At 37.2% G+C, this 16,376-nt stretch overlaps 1 long non-coding RNA gene across 1 annotated transcript in view; it reads left to right on the top strand.

The window, feature by feature from the left end:
* LOC145990176 (uncharacterized) overlaps positions 1-16,376 on the top strand; it is a 66,240-nt gene that overhangs the window by 28,220 nt on the left and 21,644 nt on the right. Inside the window, exon 3 of the long non-coding RNA XR_014441943.1 lies at positions 4,695-4,825. This is a non-coding gene — a long non-coding RNA (uncharacterized LOC145990176). The remainder of the gene's footprint in view (positions 1-4,694; positions 4,826-16,376) is intronic.

The following is a 16,376-nucleotide window of genomic DNA, read 5'->3' as shown; positions in this document are numbered from 1 at the left end:
AAATGAATTACTTGATATAATCTTGAGAACAGAAGAGAAACGTTAAGATAAAAATCGTTTCCAACTAGCATAGAGTATTGTTCGAAATTGTAGATTGATTGACTTGGTATTTTAAGTCAACTTTTTGCACAGTAAGGCTAATCGGGACTGGACCTAGAGTATAAAGTGAGATCCGAACCACTATGTGCCTCCACCGGGAATCGAACGCGGGACCCCTTGATTACAAGGCGATGATGCTACCACTGCGCCATCCTGGAGGCCACTTATTAAACAAGAATATTGTAACATTATATGTAATAGCAGTGTAAAGTGGCGACAGTGTTCTGCGTCTGGAATTTACTAGAAGAAAAATAAACAAATAAATGAATTGATACACACATTCAAAGGAACATTTTCATGTGGAAAATAAATGTTAAAAAACTCGAGAGATTGCAATACTCTGAAAATGATCGCGGATTCAAAGACATTGACAAAATATAATGAAATGACCATTTTTATTTGCGGTAATTCAACACATAGTAATTTCACCCCTCTTTCCACTCGAGTTTATGCCAGGCTTCCTGGACAAATATCGAATATCATGTATAAATTTGCTTTAAATGTTTCCACTGATTCATACCACCTTCGTTTTTTTTTGTTACAATCACGTATTCTTTAAACAATACCTGTATAAGTGGCGAGTTGCATTTCAGCTTCTTCTACCTATCTCCAGAAAAGGAAGCTTCTAGGGTAGTGAGTCGACCTCCGTGGCGGAGTGGTTAGCAGAGCGCGCTACAACGTCAGGGGGGTTCCGGGTTCGAGTCCCGGGTAAGGCATGGGTATTTGTGTTTGTCCAAATGATAAGAAACTGAGAAACTGTAAACAATTGAAAACTGTAAAAGTGAGAAAAAGTGAGAATGTTGGGGGATACCTCCGTGTAGGGGGTATTTCCTTAAAAAAAAAAGTGGTTACCGTTAATGATTGTCAACCTGATGGTCGTAGGTTCAAATCCCTCCGGTGGTTGAAACTTTTCATAAGTTTTAGACTTATTCCATTGTATTCATTGTCAACTCCGTGTGAAATGGAATGATTCTGTTTGCCATTAACAATGAAATATAAAAGAATATATTCTCCATTTCATGAAACTGAGAAGTGGAGAAAAATTGGATAATTCTTATACGAGGGTCACTATTTATATTTTGAGCCTTGGCAACACTGATTGAAGTTAGGCGCGATTTGACGTTTGTACGGAATCGTCTGGCATTTTTGACCATAACGTACTTCAAATGTTTTGTCAATAGCTTCATTTGTGTTGTTTATGTTGCCTTGGAGATTGCGCGACAACAATAAAATGGAATTAACTCGTAAACATTTTTGTGCGATGATTTTTTACGATTTGTGACGTGGATTATCAAGACAAGCGTGCATCGATCAACTTACTTCCACATTTGGCGATGAAGCCCCATCCTTTGCCACTGTGAAACGCTGGTATAACGAATTTAATCGTGGCCGCCATTCGCTCACCGACAAGATTCGCGAAGGTCGTCCAAAATCAGTTGTTGTTCAAGAAAACATTGATGCTGTGCAAAACCTAATACTGCAAGATCGTCATGTGACATACTGTGAGATTGAGGCAACCATAGGCATTAGTTCCACCAACATATATAAAATATTACATGATCATTTAGCTGTGAGAAAGGTATGTTCTCGTTGGATCCCACACAATTTGACAAAAACTCAAAAAGATGCTCGCGTCAATTGGTGCAAACAAATGCTCAATAAATACAATCGTGGTGCTTCAAAAGACTTATATAAGATTGTAACAGGTGACGAATCATGGATATATGCATGTGAGCCGGAACGTAAACAGCAGTCGACTGTATGGGTGTTTCAAGATGAACCCAATCCAACAAAAGTTGTTCGCGCTCGAAGCACATCGAAACAAATGGTCGCCTGTTTTTTTCGGGAAAACTGGTCATGTGGCAACTGTGCCTTTAGAGGAACGTAGAACGGTCAACTCTGAATGGTACACAACAATTTGTTTGCCAGAGGTCTTCGGTCAAATACGGAAAACAAACAAACGCCGTCGGATCATTCTTCATCAAGACAATGCCAGCTGTCACACATCTCGTCTAACAACCGACTTTATAAACAGTCAAAAAATCGAATTGATGGGTCATCCGCCGTACAGTCCTGATTTGGCACCCAATGACTTCTTCTTGTTCCCGAATGTCAAGAATAAATTGCGTGGACAACGATTTTCGTCGGCAGAAGACGCCGTTGATGCGTTCAAAAACCATATTATGGAGGTGTCTCAAGAAGATTGGAAGAACTGCTTTGACAAATGGTTCGAACGAATGCAAAAGTGTATTGACCATAAAGGAGAATACTTCGAAAAACAATAAAGCAGTTTTCAATGCAAAATTCCTGTTTTTTCATTGTTAGGCTCAAAATATAATTAGTGACCCTCGTAAATATGAAATTAAATTCATGTTTTTAGTAGTGTAATCGTAGGTAAAATCGAAAGTCTCACGCGGAAGATTTTATCTTGCTCTGAACTCGGCCAAAACGCATTTCGCCTCGAGAATGTATTAGATTGAATGCTTCATGTTGATAATTGGATCAACGCACCAATTCCTGACGCTGAGACGTTATTTTCTGCAACTACCCCATCTCTCCTCTCATCTCAACTCTCTGCTCTTCTTCTGTTCTCGTTTTTTGTCTCCATCCCACTCTTCTTCACTCCCCTCATCGCTTCCCCTGTCTTCGATTTCTGATTCCATTGCATTTTCTCCTCTCCTCTTCGTTCATCTCTTTTTCTCTCTTTTAATCAAGTCTCCACTTACCTCTTTTCTTTTTCTCCTCTCCTCTCATTTCGTTTTGCTCATCTCTTTTCTCTTTGCTCCATTTTCCTCATCTCTCCTCGCATCTCTTTCTTTTCTTCTCACTACTCCTTCTTTCCTCTTATATACTCTCTTTTCTTCCATCCTCTACTTTTACTCTTCTCCTTTCGCTTCCTCTCTCATCTTATTTCCCTTTGTGTAGACTCATCAGCAATGAAATACTTGAAAATCGATTTTCATTATTTCAGAAATTATTGTGCCATTTGCGATACAATACTGATATTTTAAATATTTTTATACATATATTCCTTTCGCGTAATTCATACATATCTTTTGTGAATGTGGCAACCTTGAAATTGAGCCTAACTCTACAAGCAACCCCTTATGTAAGTTCGGTTGCCTATTATAAAAAGTCGTTGTCCTTAGACTTTTGAGAGACGCTGTACACGAACTACGGAATAAATAACCTAAATAGAATTGCCTTAAGCGGCTGTGGGCTTTTAACAAATAAATTTGTGAACATGAATTCAAAGGATGAAGAAAATCGGTGTTGATAGTCATGGCCGTAGGCAACAAAATTTTTCGGGGGGGTTCATTCATAATTGTTCTCATCGGCGACGGAAGAAATTTGAATAATATAAATAATAACTAATAATTATTAAATAATAATTAAAATTTCATAATAATAAACCAATTGATTCCAAACGCATTATCATTAGCTGTCCTTATATCCTTGAGGACACTTTCCACTCTATCAATCAGAAGTGTGAATATGCAGCACAAATCTTTTTACTTTATATTTATTTATTTTTACGTTTCATACAGTGTGTTCTGAAATGGACAGTTATTATATTTTGCTATTAAATTTTAGATACCTCAAGAAAAAGCTTTAAAAGTGTGAGAGAAATTTTAGTCAAAAGTTTGTTGTTTGGCCATTCACATAAAACTTAATTTTTGGAATTTTGAAAACTGTGGAATCAGTTATTTTTTGGATTAAATGGTAAAACATAACCTGGTGCCTGTATTGTAACCACCACGCCGTTTTTCTTTGGTTGTTCTGTTCGAATACTAACTAACTGGACATTATTTCCTTTATTAACAATAAAATTAACAAACGTTCTGCTATGCTGTAACTTGTAATAAGCGATGTGAATTTTTGGGGACGCTCATATTGTTCCTATACTTACCAAAAAGCATTATATACCTATAATTATCACAAAAAGCATTATATACAACCACTATGCACTATACAAGTATGTGCTTTATAGGACCGCATTTGGGTTAAATGTATGTATGTACTATATCGAACGCCGGGTGACGGATAGTGAATGTAACGGGCTATGAAGCAGGATATCCTAGGTTTGAACTCTTACAAAGGGGGATTTAAACCCTTATCGAAAAGGGAATTTAAATGTTGGAACGGAAATTTTTGGACAATCACAAGGAAATTTTCTGTCTGATCCAGAACAGCACTGGATAGAGGACAGCAGAAGTGATAATGAAGGGATCGGGAGTGGGCTGCGATTCTGAGAATTAAATCCGTTTCACTCAAATTTCAGAATGAAAATGTTTGAAAATTCTAGCGCGATCATTTCAGGATTGTCTCCCTGTTGTATATTTGTGAAACTGCAAATACATTTTTGAAAATGTGTTAGAAAGTTTGATTTTTGCAGTTCCATTAATCCAACATGTCAGAAGTTTCGGGGAGGGGGGGTGAACCCTAAACCCTCTAAATACGGCCATGTTGATAGTGTCTCAGTCTCTAGAACAGATGTCGTACAAACTGACAACAGACAATCAATTTGGCGCGAGGTCCTCTTTCGTATGATGGTGAATCGGAATGTGTAAGTGCTGTTTTATTTCTCTCTGCAGAATTCAACCTTCAATTCCTGTCCTTCTGGAATAAACTTCAAACAGAATCACTGCAAGCAAGTTCTGTTTCGCAGACTGTGTCAGCCATCATAGGAATCACTGATCTGCCAATTTTCCTGCTGTGTTACGAGGTTAGTGGAAATTGTTTCTACGCTAATTTGTCTACAGCTTGCAGAAAACAGGTTTGGAATCATGCAGGATTTGAAATGGTTATTTCAGATGGTTAAAATATGATAAAGATTTTTTTAAGAATCAAAGAGGGGAATCCCCGGAGAATGCCTCCTCTACCCGCATATTTCAGGGGTGTGCGGTTTGTGCTCTGGCGTCAGTGTGCTCAGAATTTACCGGTTCACCCGTCTATTTTATTTTTCACTTTATTTATGCCATTACATGCATGTTGCAATCAGTACAAAGTACAAACATAATTGGGTTATATATTTGAGTATCAAGACTTGTTTTGGTAGCGAGAAAAGTTTTGTTTCCAAGATCTGTCTATTACATATAAGGGTTGCCCAAATGAAACTAAGACTTAACTACGCAGAGCTTTGTTTTGCTTTGTTTCAGCTAATTGTTGGAATTCACTGTTCCCTCGGAGACAAAGTAGAAGGGACCGATGATTTTGATCTTCATCAAGCCGCCGGCCGCACCAAACGTTCAATTTCGGAGAACCTTGTTCTCTCACACGAACCTCGTGAGGATTATCGGAACCCCATATCCTACAATTGTGTCGGTTATCATGATGGCTAACATGGAAGGTGGCCTCGTCCGAAAAGCAAACACTGTCCAAGAATAAATCGTCCTGATCAATTTTCCTAAGCATTTCGTTAGCAAATTAGTAGTAGGGACGAGAGAATTCTGGCAACAACCTTGTCTAAGATTAATTGATACTATGGCCTATTTTGACCATAATTAAGGCTAAATTTTTATATATTTCTGGTTGATATTGCCAATTTCTAAGTGTAGCAAATTGTTTAATCATGCTACGAATTCTAAGTCCCCGTAATAGGATGATTAATACGACCTAGTATTAGGATGATTAATATTAGTAGACTATTTTAGTCAAAATTAAGCTATATTTTCATATCTTCTGGTGGACTTAGCTAATTTCTAGGTGTAGCAAATTGTCTAATCATGTTACAAATTCTAAACCCTCGTACTAGGGTGATTAACAAGAGCTTAATTTTGAAATGTCTGGCTTCGATATATTCAACCGCCAGGGTCAAGTTACACTCTGTTGATTAGTTGAGAGTGTATTTGGGGTTATGCTCCAAACAGGTGACTAGTCTTGTTTGAGAATGGTGTCTGAGGTTTGGGTTGGTGTCGTAAATTAGAGAAGTTCCTAATTTGATTTATTTGCAACACCCTACTATTTTAGGTGGTCTGGAAATATATTACATACTATTTTGATTAAATATAATGTGTTTAAATTACTTGAAGAGCTGGTGTACAGAGTCTCTGTCACTGTAGAAGCTCTAACACTCAATATTGCCAACATTGGTTTGTATGGTCTCTCTCTCTATATAAATATTAGTATCCAAAAGTATTTTGCTAACTAATACGCAAGATAGTTTACTGTTCTTGATTTACTTAAGCATCAATTAGTTTCTATTCAATTTTAAAAGTGATTGGGCTTTATATATTATTTCTAAGTAAGATTGAAATATTGACACCCTCTAGAGTTGTAGTCTATGCAGAAAAATGTATATATAAATACCAAATGAAACAAGGGTAAATCCTACTTGAGAAAATGAGTGTCACATTTGTGGTAAATTCATATCTAAAACAAATTTGTCAAAACACTTGGCAATATGCTCTGGCCAACCCAAAAATCCTATATACCAACCCAATCCTGTCCCTATTGTGAAAACCTTATTAGCATAACTAATATGAGCAGACATTAGAAGAGTTGCAAATCTCAAACATCAACCAGTCAGACCAATCCTAGAAAAAGACAAGCAGATATAGCTCCAACTGATTGTCCTGAACCAAAACAAATTAAATCTTCAACCACACCTAGTGTTACAGCTTTTGGAGGTCAACTCAATGATTACTCTTTTAAATCAGAGTCACACTGTGATATCGACAATTTTTTGAAGAACATAAAATTATTAATAATAGAACTCCTGAAAAATAAACTTAAAAGTAACTCTATCAAGTTTAATTCTACTCTATCCTCTGAATATGAGAAACCTGATGGAACACGTCATACATTTTGCCATTCTTCCAAGACCCAGACTCTATATTTGAGTGATATAGATAATTTGGAACAAATCTATGCCCAGCTTATGGACATATTACTCACAGAACATAAGGAATTTGAGGCTAAAGGATCTGGATGGAAATTATGTGGGAGTCCACACAAACTGAAACTGAAAACAAGTCAATTCTCATCTCTTTCTGCTTGTATCTATGTCCCTCTTCCAGTAAATATTCAAAATAAGAAAGCAGTGGTCAATATAAAAAATAAAGATAACATGTGTTTTCTGTGGTGTATCTTGGCAAAACTTTACCCAGTGGATAGGAATTCACAGCTGGTTCTTCATTATATGCAGTATGAGATAAAGTTTAAGCATGCTATGTCAGGTATCCAATAACCTGTTGCTATATCTGATATAACAAAATTTGAAAAACAGACCAAATAATTTTTCTTCGCAATCAATGTGTATGCAACAAAATCTAAAAGTTCTAAAATTTGATACAGGAAAGTTTGCTGATGAAAGAATTAAGAAAGATTACCAAATTAAACTGTCAAATAGATTTGATGTTTTACAGGATTTAAATGATGATGAAAATATAAATGAAACAGACGTAAATAAGAATTGGGAGCACATACATAATGCAATAGAATCAGCAGCTAAAGAAAGTATAGGATACCATAAACCAAGAAAAAGTAAGCCATGGTTTGATAATGCATGTCATAATCTAATAGAAATAAGAAATCAGGCTAGACTTAGGTGGTTAAATAACTCGGATGATACAAATCTAAGCAATTATAATAGAATAAAGCGAGAAGTTAACCGCACGTTTAGAAGTAAAAAAAGAGATTACTTGAAAAGCAAAATTAACGAAATTGAAACAAACAGCAAAAATAAAAATATCAGAGATTTATATAAAGGTGTAAATGAATTTAGAAAGGGGTGGCAACCTAAGTAAACTTGATAAAAGATAAAGACGGTGATTTTCTAGCTGACCCAAGCGATATTCTAAATAGATGGAAGAACTACTTTAATGACCTTTTAAATGTCCATGTAGGAGATAAATCAGAAGTAAATGAAGTACACACAGCAGAACCTTTAGTTCCAGAACCTAACTTGACTGAAGTTAAAGATGCTATTAAAAGGCTTAAGAATAACAAAGCACCTGGCATTGATTTAATATCAGCTGAGTTAATTAAATATGGTGGAAATTCATTAATATGTCAAATTCATAAATTAATTTGTTTAATATGGAATAAAGAAGAAATCCCTCAACAGTGGAAAGAATCCATAATTGTTCCTGTGTTTAAAAAAGGTGATAAAATGAACTGCAATAATTACCGTGGAATTTCTCTACTCTCAACAACATACAAAATATTGTCTAACATTCTTTTAACAAGACTAACCCCATATGCTAATGAAATTATAGGTGATTATCAATGTGGATTTAAACGTAACAGATCAACTACAGATCAAATTTTTCACATCAGACAGACACTTGAAAAAAAGTGGGAATATAATCAAAATGTCCATCAGCTATTCATTGATTTCAAAAAAGCATATGATTCGGTCAAAAGAGATAAATTATATAATATATTAGTAGAGTTTGGAATACCTAAGAAGCTTGTTAGTATGATAAAAATATGCACCAGTGAAACAGAAAGTAAAAATCGTGTGGGTAATAATATGTCTGACAAATTTATAATTCATGATGGGTTAAAACAAGGAGATGCATTATCTCCATTGCTCTTTAATTTTGCCTTAGAATATGCTGTTAGGAAGGTAAAAGAAACTAAAGAAGGACTAAAATTGAATGGTGTGACTCAATTGTTAGCATATGCAGATGATGTAGACTTACTTGGGGATGATGTGAATACAATTAAGAATAATGCTAAAATATTTTTCAAAACTGCTAAAGAGATAGGTTAGGAAGTTAACAAAGAGAAAACTAAATATATGCTTACAGGCCGAAACCAAGTGTTAGGTAATAATCAAAATCTAATTATTGATAACAACTCGTTTGAACCAGTTTCCAAATTCAAATACTTAGGAGTAATATTAACAAACGAAAATGATATTAAAGAGGAAATAAAAAGTAGGCTTAATTCAGGAAATGCATGTTACTTCTCTCTTCATAAACTTTTGTCTTCTCGTTTAATATCTAAGAATATAAAAGTTAAAATATACAAAACCGTAATTTTGCCTGTAGTATTATATGGGTGTGAAACTTGGTCCCTTACATTAAAAGAGGAACATAAATTGAGAGTATTTGAAAATAAGATCCTTAGGAAAATCTTTGGACCTAAAAGGGATGAGGAGACAGGCGAGTGGAGAAGGTTACATAATTTAGAACTACATAATTTGTATTCATGTCCAGATATTATTAGAATAATTAAATCAAGAAGGCTTAGGTGGGCAGGCCATGTGGTACGAATGGGAGAGGAAAGAGAAGTTTACAAGGTTCTTGTTGGGAAACCTGATGGTAAGAGACCTGTAGGAAGGCCAAGACGAAAATGGAGGGACAACGTTGAGATGGACCTAAAGGAAATCGGTAGGGATGGAAAAGAGTATATAGATCTTGCTCAAGATAGGGACAGATGGAAGGCCTGTGTTGCTGCAGCCATGAACCTTCGGGTTTAAGAAGGCTAGAGAGTTAGTTAGTTAGTTAGTTAATCAATGTGTATGCGTATACAGAGAATAATTTTGTATATCCTCTCAGAATAAGCACCAACAATAATAAGAATGCTACTGAGATTGATTTGTTACTTATTTCAGATGACAAGAATTTCCATTACTGTCTTATTCGTAATCTCTCTCGTCTGGTTAGAAGTCAAATAACCAAACATGGGGGAAATTGAGATTTGTCATAGGTGTTTGACCATATTTGATAATCAAGTTCAACAGAATTATGTCATATTTAATAATCCAGAAATTGCTAACCAGAAACTTGAAGAACACAAACTATACTGTGGTAAGAACAAGCCTGTGCGTATCATTATGCCCAAACCAAAAGAGGTTGAGAAATTCAAACAACACAAGGGTCTGTTAAAGCTTCCAGCTATAATAATAGCAGATTTTGAGGCATTTCTCAAACCATTCAACTATTCAGATCCTCAAATTTCTTCTACTAAACCTTATCAACTCCATGAGGTTTGTAGTTATGGTTATGTACTTGTGTGGTGCAATTTATTAAAACCTAATCAACCTTATATATATATAGAGGACCAAATGCTGTCAAACACTTTCTCCAAAAAATAAAAGAAGTGAGGAAAATTGGTATGGTATTATCTGTATCAAAACCAAGAGTACCATTATCTGCTGCTGAAGAGCAATTATATGATGCTACTGAGATTTGCCCACAGTGCAATTTATATTTTACAAATGAAAATATAAATGCTTATCACCATTGTCATTTCACAGGAAAGAAACTTGGGGTCTTGTGTAATACCTGTAATCTCAAAATACAGAGAGACAAATTTGTATCTACATTCTTCATAATGGCAGTGGCTATGATTTCCATCATTTGGTTAAGCATCTTAGTTATGATACAGAGAACATAGAAGTCCTAGCAGAGAATAAAGGTTAGATACATTAGTCTCAGCAAAACAGTAAAGATTCCTGGTGGTGGCATTATTAAGATGAGATACCTACTCCAGGAGATTTCTCTCTGCTTGATTGGATGCTCTTGCCAGGAAACTATCTGATGACCAGTTTCTAATTACAACTAATAGTTTTCCTAGCTTGGGCATAGAACATATTAGACAAACGTTGGCCTATACATATGAATATGTGACTGACCATACTAAGTTTAATAATGAATCATTCCTCCACAAAAGATGTTCTACAGTCAACTCAGAGAAAATAATATTACAGATAAAGATTATCATCATGCACAACTGATGTGGAAGAAATTAGGGTGTAGGGCACTGGGAGATTACCATGATATTTATCTAAAATAGGATGTAACAATTCTTGCTGACGTATTTCGGGCCTTTAGAAAATTGTCTATGAATGTCTATAAATTGGACCCAGCACACTTTTATAGCCTCCCAGGGTAAGCTTGGGCAGCTATGTTGTTGAAAACAAAAATTCAATTAGAGCTGATTACAGACGTAGACATGCTTCTCTTCATACGTGAGGGCATGATACAATGCACACAAAGATATGCAAGGGCCAACAACATACATATGACAGAATAAAACACAAATGAACCTTCTAGCTACATATTTTATGTTGATGTAAATAATTTATATTGTTATTCAATGATGCAGAAACTCCTCTATGGTGGTTTTGAGTGGATAAAACCTACATCAATAGATATACAAAATTTTGATGATACTAAGTATGGTCTCTTTGCTGAGCTGGGTCTTGTTTTTCCTCATGAATTATACAATCTGTTTTCTAATTTGCCACCAGCTCCTGAGTTCAAGTGTCCACCTGAATCAAAATAGAAGAAGCTTCTGATGACTCTTGACCGTAAAGAGAGAGTTATGTCATACAGTATAAGAATCTCAAATGTTTAATGGAGAAAAAGGTTCATATAGTGCAAATTCCAAGAGTTCTTAGATTCAAGCATTCCGAGTGGTTGACGCCTGATATTAAAACTAACACAAGACACAGAACACTTGCTACTTCAGATTTAGATAAGAATTTCTATAAATTAATGAATAATGCTGTCTATGGTAAGACTATGGAGAATATTAGGAAGCATGTAGATGTAAGACTACTTTCTGATCCAAAAAGGTGTAATAAATTAGTGGCAGATCCATATTTAAATTAAGAACAATATATCATGAAGATTTGTCACTTATCCAAATGGAAAAGCCTTGTGGGAGCTACAGTGCTAGATATGTCTAAGCTACATATGTTCCAGCTTCACTATGATACAATGAAACCTTTTTATAAAGATGACCTATCTCTTCTGTATGTGGACAAAGAGAGTTTTTTATATCATATCAAAACACATAATCTTTATGAAGACATAAAACACCCTAAGTTGTTTAATTATTTTGACACATCTTCATACCCTCCTAGTCTTGATATACCTTCCAACAATGAAAAGGTGACTGGCAAATTAAAAGATGAAAAAGGTAATGATATCATTAAGGAATTTACTGGATTACGAGCAAAAATGTATGTAATTAGATCAGAAAGCCAAGGGAGTAAGGAGGTAGAACTACTGTAGAGAATAAACTCTCCTTTCATGATTATTACAACTGTCTCAAAACTAAGTCTCGAAAACTTAGGGAGGAAAGAAGAATCCAAAGTGTTGATCATATATTAATTACAATAAAATAAGAAAAATTGCCCTGGGCTCAGAGGATGACAAGAGAGAGATTCTCTCATGTGAAATACATATATTTGTCAATAAAATAACCATGAATCTGTTTGGGTTTAGAAAACAAGCTATTGAAGTGCCTGTTCAGATAGCCTCACCAAATCTCACTAATCAAAAAAAAAAAGGTAAAGTGCTCCCCTGTGCTTAGCACCACGCCATGAAGGCGTATAGGGGGTGTGGGGGTAACGCCCCACACTTTCTTGATCCGGTCGTGAGTGGGGGTGATGTGATCAGCATCACGCCCCTGACCGCCTTTACCCCCCAGGGTTTCCCCCAGGTACCCATGTTATTCGACGCTGGGTGGGCGCCGGGGCCGCTTCCATCGTTAGAAAAGTTCCCGGATTTGAACCGGCCGGGGATCGAACCCGGGACCTTTAGCATGGTAGTCAGACGCGTTACCGACTGAGCCACCGCGGCCAACCTCACTAAATCTCACTAATCTCTTGTCTAAACTAAATTGACTACTAATTATCCACTTGAGCAGTATCCTAACAGAATATAATGATGATACTGGTAGAATATTTTATATTTTTAATAATAACCTAAATTATTACAAATTCCCCATTGGTGGGAAACTTCAATTTACTATAAATCCTGAGAACAAAGGTGAGATAAAAATATTTACTATGAGTAATATCTATCGTATTAAATATGATAAGATGAATACTATCACCACATATGATATATCTGCAAATGATTGTTTGTATATAGAATTTCTGGGAGAGTATGATAAACTTATGTCTCTGTTTCTAGAGTTAAAAATCACCTATCCTATAATAAATAATCATTACCAACACGCATAATGATATTTTTGGTCACTATATATACACAGGGTGTTTCAGAGCGACCCAGAGACTATCTTCTTCTCGAGAACGGGAGATCGTATCAAGTTGAAACAAAAAATGCACCACTAAGTTGGGCCCAAAGAATCCGTAGAAAGTATTTGCAACAGCCCGAGAGCCACTCTTTGTGGTTTTAGTGTGGTTTTCGTGCGATTTCAAATGGAAAGGGTATGTTTGGAATGCAGATTCGGAAAGGCTGGGAAAAAATACGATTGTCATATGAAACATTTGTCTGTAAAACCTACCGTTTTCCGTGTAGGAAATGGTTTTGCAAAAATAGGAAGGTGAGCCAAATCGAGAATATAGAGCTTAAAAATAACAGTTTCGGAAATTGCAGGACACAAGCTTTCCAACGATATGTTACATGATGACTGCGGGACTAAAAAAGGATGAAAAAAGGGGTCTAAAATTAGGGAAGAACTCGAAAATTTCAAATGGCAAGGGAGCGTCGAGTAATACCTCGTTTTAAAGGTCACAGAGATCGTGAAAAGGATGCGAACATGATTTTGTAATCCACTCACTGGTTTCAAAATGGCGACCAAAACAATTTCGACCCCTGAAGTTGGTGTTCCAAAGTGAGGAATTACGTACGTAAATAGCAAAATACAAACACTGGACAGAGTACATAAGATCCTGTACAAACAATTATGGTAATGGGTCCGCTCTTGAAACACCGTACTACTGTAAGCTTTGCTTGAGCTGCAATTTTGACCGCCCTTTACACTTTCTCCAGGCTTAGGACTGGCAACGAATGGTTTACTGTCACGCACAATAACGAATTCGTTGGCGTGTTTAACGGCTGCTTCGCCAACGAAAAAGGTCCTTTCTAACAATTGATTGCCAAACCATTGTTTGACAAGAGAAATAGGCCTAACTGAAATGATGATAAGAAAAACGAAGGAGTAATCAGAGACCAATGAAGAACGAAAACTAGAAGAATAGGTAAAGCACCCAGTGTGATGACATTTACCAACTTACAGTAGATGTTCGAAATGTCTTCCCTCGGTCTCAATGCATGTTTGCACAAGGACACTGAAATCATTCTGTGCTGCAAAAACTTATGCCTCTCTAATCTACCTGCATGCAGCAACTATGCGCTCGATCATGTCGTCCCTCGTTGTAGGGCGATTTTGGTAAACGATTTCTTTAAGTCGTCCCCAGAGGTAATAATCTAAACATGTTAAGTCTGGTGAGCTAGGAGGCCAGGGCACAGGCCCACCTCTACCTACCCAGCGACCACGAAACATTGCATTCACCTGATTCCTCGCTGTCAGCTCAAAATGTGATGGGCACCATCTTGTTGTAGCCACATGTGTGTTCTGGTGTGTAAGGGAGCATCTTCGAGAAGACTGGGCAATTGTTCTTGAAGAAATGTGTGGTACACAACATCCGTAAGCCTCGCTTGAAAAAATGAGGTCCAATTATTCGTCCGCTGATGATTCGACACCACATATTCACAGACCATCTACGTTGATGATCAACCTCTTGCATCCATCGTGGATTTTCAGCGGCCCAGTAATGCATGTTGTGCCGATATACCTCACCATCAATTTTAAATTTAGCCTCGCAAGACCACAACATTTCGTCAAAGAATCGAACATTTGCATTCACTTGAGCTTGAGACCACATGCAAAATTCTAGTCTGCTTTGAAAATCAGTTCCGTGTAGCTCTTGATGCAAGGACACGTGGTACGGATGAAATCTGTGATCCTTTCAAATCCTTCTCACTGTACTTGCGCTGACACCAGAATCACGAGCAACTTGCCTGAAAGTCTTGTGAGGATTGGGATGGAAGGCTGCAAGTACGCCAGCAGAACTCTCATCTCGAACAGGCCGAGCAATGAGTTCATGTTTGTGACTGCTAGAAGGCTAAACATTGCCCCTTCTGCGTACACGATCGGCAAGGGTGCGAAAAACATGTCTTGAACAATGTTCCCGATCGGGATACCTTGCAGCATACACACGAGCAGCAGCAGAACTAATTCGTTGGAATGAGCATGTCAAATGCTTCTTCGTTCGTGAAAGGAATTATTAGTTCACATTCGACAATTTGCCACTGTGAATGAAGTACAGGAATGCACACTACCCACGAGGAATGCACTGTAGAACGAACGTCCTGAGGTACCACACAATGCCTTCGACGATGCAATCACTTGTAACAGACAACGGTGAATGAGACCAAGATTGGAGGGGCGTATTCGCGTTATCAGTGGAAGCACACTGGAACCAACTGCTATGCAGGAGAGCTCGTCACACCTCGACCCGATTCCCTTTGTTGAACGGGTCAGTAGGAACAGCGTACGTGCAGTCAAATGGAACTGGACGCACCGGCAATTGGTGTACTTTGTAATTTGTCGACTGGGCCAGCATGGTGTCTTGTGTACTGCAGCATACCCAACACGTGCGCTTATGTTTATTCCTACTCGTACACAATGGACTTGAAGTTCTACTCACTGCCTGTTGTACACTCACAGAGGCATGTACTACTACGAAACCGCAAACCTCTCACCCGGACGTTCAGTACACTGACGTTGCATGTGACGGGTGGCATGGTCTGACAATGGTAGCGAACCAGTAACTATTTAGGAACGTTGTAACGAATAAACAGCTGTTCCGCTGGCATTCTTTGTACAGGATCTTATGTACTCTGTCCAGTGTTTGTATTTTGCTATTTACGTACGTAATTTCTCACTTTGGAACACCAACTTCAGGGGTAGGAATTATTTTGGTCGCCATTTTGAAACCAGTGAGTGGATTACAAAATCATGTTCGCATCCTTTTCACGTTTTCTGTGACCTTTTCAACGAGGTATTACTCGACCTCCCTCACCATTTGAAATTTTTGAGCTCTTCCCTAACTTTAGACCCCCTTTTTTTGGTCACACTGTTTCATCCTTTTTTAGTCCCGCAGTCGTCATGTGGCATATCGTTGGAAAGCTTGTGTCTGCACTTTCCGAAACTGTTATGGTGCTGCACTTATCTTAATTTTTAAGCTCGGTATTCTCGATTTGGCTCACCTTCCTATTTTTGCAAAACCATTTTCTACACGGAAAACAGTAGGTTTTACAAACAAATGTTTCATATGACAGTCGTATTTTTCCCAGCCTATCCGAATCTGCATTCCAAACATACCCTTCCCATTTGAAAATCGCACGAAAACCACACTAAAACCACAAAGGGTGGCTTTCGGCCTGTTGCAAATAATTTCTACGGATTCTTTGGGCCCAACTTAGTGGTGCATTTTTTTGTTTCAACTTGATACGATCTTCCGTTCTCGAGAAAAAGATAGTGGCTGGGTCGCTAGATCA

Source organism: Lepisma saccharinum, chromosome 7 (assembly GCF_977018435.1).
Source record: "Lepisma saccharinum chromosome 7, izLepSacc3.1, whole genome shotgun sequence".
NCBI lineage: Eukaryota > Metazoa > Arthropoda > Insecta > Zygentoma > Lepismatidae > Lepisma > Lepisma saccharinum.
Note: the sequence above shows the minus strand (reverse complement) of the source record. Positions and strands in the feature narration are given on the sequence as shown.